A 4,565-nucleotide genomic window follows, 5' to 3' on the forward strand; every position below is an offset into this window, starting at 1 on the left:
TGGTTCAATGTACTTTAACATTCTGTCTGCACACATCCTCAGTTAACAAACTATAACTCATCCATCTACTCCCTCTCCCTACGCCCTTAGATACTCTCTCTCCCCACCATCCCCCCGCCCGCTCCCGCGTCCCCTCTCCCTCTCTGTGGCTCTCTATAACGTGGAAATGACTAGACTACACCGCATCATTCCCTATGGTACGCCTACTATTATACTGAATCTACATGACATTGCCAGTATCTGCCAAAATTAATGTAAAGCTAATACTTTGTCATTGACAAAATGCACTTACCTTGAAGTGTTGCAGTAAATCTTGAGCTTTAGCGTGTCCCATGAACTGCGAGCCCAGGTAACGCGACTCCACTTGATCGCCGACCCAATACCGCACGTGCACGTCGAGTTGCTTGTTTTTTGTGGCATGATTCAAACTCTCGTCAAACATTAGAACAAAAACTGACTCGTTCACATTCGCGATCAGCTCGTTTCTGACGTAAGGAGCTAATCCGAAACGTATTATGTATGACGCCTTGTCCTTTCCACAAGCAAATGTAGTGGCGATTTGGGAGTCGGGAAACATAATCCGAAAGATATCTCCAATCCCCTCGTTGGAGGAGTAGGACTGGTGCTTTACCACTGTATTGAGAACCCACACAATCTCCGATTTCAGTGTAGGTGTTCCACCAAACGTTGCTCTGAGATCGCTAGCAGTGCTGCTAGCAGCGGCAGCCGTTGTCTGGGGCGCTGAGCCCGGGGCAGACACGCAGAACTGGGAGATTCCTGGCGTCTGCTGTTGGCCCTTAGCAGCCGTTTTATGCCTCTCGCTTTTTAGGTGGCTCTCAACCGCCTTAATGCCCATGGTGCCGAGTTTGAATGTTTTCCTACACACAGTGCATCTTGCTTCTTCTGGGTAGCCGGTGGACTTAAGCCAATCGCAAAATCTTCTGTCGTCAAGCCACCTCTCGTTGAACTTGCACTTCCCCATCTCGCAGACTGGCTAATGCTAGGTAGCAAGCACTGCAGCTGACTATAACCAAAGGAACGCAAGGGGGAGGAGTCTGCGCGCTACTCAATGAAATTAAACGTTTGCTCAATAGAAAAATGCCGCGAGAAAAAGTAAAATTAAATAGTCCTGCCCCGACAATTTTAAGACGTTTGGGTAAAGTATTTAAGACCAGTTTAAGACATTTGTAATGAATTTAAGACATTTTAAGGCATTAATTTTATATACATGAATTTAAGACTTTTTAAGACTTTTTAAGGATCCGCGGAAACCCTGTGCTTAGACAACATCTAAGCATTGGTGGTTCAGTGGTAGAATTCTCGCCTGCCACGCTGGAGGCCCGGGTCAGATTCCCGGCCAATGCATGAAAAATACTTTAGGACAATTGAAACAACAGATATCAACTAAGTAAACATCTATTCTTCAAGGTGAAATTCAGCAAACATCTAAGCATTGGTGGTTCAGTGGTAGAATTCTCGCCTGCCACGCGGGAGGCCCGGGTCCGATTCCCAGCCAATGCATGAATAATTCTTTAGGACAATTGAAACAACAGATATCAACTAAGTAAACATGTATTTTTCAAGGTCAAATATAGCAAACATCTAAGCATTGGTGGTTCAGTGGTAGAATTCTCGCCTGCCAAGCGGGAGGCCCGGGTTCGATTACCGGCCAATGCATGACCTCTCCTTTAGGACAATTGAAACAACAGATATCAACTAAGTAAACATCTATTCTTCAATGTCAGGCCAGTCGAGTATTCCCGTAATGCAGATTTGACCTTTTATTGACCCTTTCTTGCCGTCTTTTCAGCCATGGGTTCGAATCCACCTGAGGACATTACTGTCAAAAATATTTTCTTTTTTAAAGTCTTGTTTAATGTTTAATGTAACACAACATGTTTTGATGATTTATAATTCATTTCATTAAAGAAAACAGGACATCTTATGCTATTTATTGGTTTAACATTGCAATGTAAATGTTACATTCTGCCCCTTTCCAGTTTCTATCTTACCGTGGGAAGATTGCAAGTCTTATCAGACTGTAGCCCCCTGTTGAGGCAACACACAGCAAGCAGTCTTCTTGAAGAGGCATGGACACCTTTCTTCAAAGCAGTACAGACTGGAAGACTACACTCTTATCAGACTGCAGCCCCCTGTTGAGGCAACAAACAGCAAGCAGTCTTCCTGAAGAGGCATCAACACCTTTCTTCAAGGAGATAACACCGGCCATCTCCTTGATGCACCATAAAAATCCTGTCATAAAATCTCAAACCTTAATTATGCTTCACTGTTGATCTTAATGTCACCATTATACTGTTTTAAAAAACACTTTGACACATATTCAACTCCACACTTGATTTATTAAAAAGCACACACATAACTGCTACACCATGTACATAATATACACATATTTAAAACGATTTGCAATGACTGAACATCAATGAACCATGTAATTGTAAATAACAACTAACAAAAGCTTAATACAAATAAATAATACACTGGAAAGTAATACAAAGGAATTTGTAATACACAGGAAGATTCTCCTACCCTGCTATGTGTCTCTATGTGTGTGTGCGTTTAAGTGTGAATGGAGGTAGATCCACACGTTTCTCCACCATCCACCTCTGCTTCTCAGTCTCATAAAATTGAGACAGTTGGAACTCCACCCAGGTCATTTCCTTTACCATGCCCTGTGCCTGGTACAGAGACAGTACCTTTGCAGGGCAATAAATATATTTCCCACTCACTCCAGGGAATGTAGTGTGTGTGTGTGGACTGTTGGGACCCTGCTTAAGTGGCTGGTGGCAGAACCTGCACAGGCGGCCGGAGGGCTGCTGCCCTGGCATCTTGTGTTTCTCTGGTGTATTTTTATACTTTCTTAACACCTCCGCCTTTTGTTTTGTTGCATTAAGCTCCCGCTGAAAAAATGCTGTCTCGGCAAAGTCTGTGAATGGCATGCGTGCATTTGTGAGGCCTTCTACTGCGTAGGTATCGAATACTTTTTTCGAGCAGTAGAAGTACCTCACCTCTGCACTCCTGTAAAAGAAATGAATGGAGGAGCCATCGCCAAGGTAGCGGGACTTAGGCTGGCCACACGCTCGACAGGTAAGTATTTTCTTTTTTTGCTGCTGTTGCTGCGTGTTCCCCTGTTCGGTTGTCCCTGTTGCCTGGTTCGCAGGGGCATCCAGGGGTAGGTTCACCGCTGGTGGGTTGACTGGGGCAGGTGGCAGGGGTGTGACAGCGACACAGCGGCCTCCTGTCTCGATGGGCCCAGTGCGGGCAGCACGGGGAGAAGCTGACAAGGGCAGTGGTGGTGTGGCTGACAGGGGCAGAAGCAGATCTGAAAGAGAGTATTATCATTTTATTATTAAAATATGAATTGAATGACAAAGCTATGACTATACACTAACCATAACTGTGTGTGGGTGTGTAAAACAGAATTAGCTGTTGGCCCCACACATAATTATGTTATCTAATTTTAAATACCTGTATCCAGCAGGTCCTCCTCTTTGGTTGTAGCAGGAGCTACTGTGAAAGTTGACCGGCACAGGTCAGTCATTCTGGAGGACTGTTGTGAGGACTGTGACAGTGGGTCTGGATCGGTGTCAGCAGAGAGGAGAAGAGCCAGGAGGTTGTCTATGTCGGCCATTTCCTGAAATAGAGGCCAAATTACCATTAGGAACAATAATCATAGAGTTTAACTATGTGAGTGAGTGAGTGAGTGAGTGAGTGAATATGATTATTCTGGATTACCTCCGGATGGATGTCTCCCTCCATGGCCACTGCAGAAGGGGAAGCTGCTGGAGGGTGATCTGGCTCTACAGCCACAGGAGCTGGGACAGTCTTTGGCACTTTGTGCTTGTCCCAGTCAAGTGGAACAGGGCGACAGCCTGGCTCCATGTATTGGAGTCCAAACCTCTCCCCTGTGTCCCTGTTGGAGACCTGCAGAGCTGGATATTTAGCCCGTCCTGTCACCTTCACAGAGGCCATGTTCAGCTCCACCATCAGCAATGGGTCAAACACTGCAGGTAAGACCACATCAGGCATCTTCAGGTCCACCAGCCTCTGGAAGTTCCAGCGTGCCACTCCAGTCAAACCCTGGGCCTGGAAAAGCTCAGTGGACACCCGGTTACCTGTCACCCACCGAGCCTGGTGGAAATGGTAGCCCTCCTGCTGAGAGGTGCCCCTGACGCTGATCCAGATGGGCACAGTCGCCCCCTCACCCTTGATGTGGTTCAGCTGCAGTGTTCCCCCATACCTGTAGAGAACCCCGTCCTCCACCTCAGGGTCACTCAGGCAGCCTCTCAGGATGTGCACCCGCTGGATCCTCCACTCCTTCAGCATTGAGGGCTTGAAGAGCCACACATCATTGGGGTCTTTGGCCTGGTAGAAGTGTTTCATGACTGCTTCCACTCTCTGCACCAGCTCAGTAGGGTGTGGCACCTTTGTCCTGCAGTGCGCGCGGGTGTGCTGCTTGGTGGGGTTAGCAGGCACAATCCCACAGAAGGAGTAGGCCTCCTTCAGCTTCTGCAGGTCAGCCTGGTCCACCACACTGAACGCTGCAG

The 4,565-nt window shown here is 46.9% G+C and overlaps 1 long non-coding RNA gene across 1 annotated transcript; it reads right to left on the reverse strand.

The window, feature by feature from the left end:
- Positions 1-3,110: 3,110 nt before the first annotated feature.
- On the reverse strand, positions 3,111-3,922 carry LOC308164715. Its single transcript, XR_013937655.1, has 3 exons — positions 3,754-3,922; positions 3,487-3,652; positions 3,111-3,340 (listed from the first exon to the last, which is right to left on the reverse strand). It is a non-coding gene; the product is annotated as an uncharacterized lncRNA (long non-coding RNA).
- Positions 3,923-4,565: the final 643 nt, after the last annotated feature.

This window comes from Nansenia antarctica (assembly GCF_963989245.1).
Source record: "Nansenia antarctica genome assembly, chromosome: 9".
NCBI lineage: Eukaryota > Metazoa > Chordata > Actinopteri > Argentiniformes > Microstomatidae > Nansenia > Nansenia antarctica.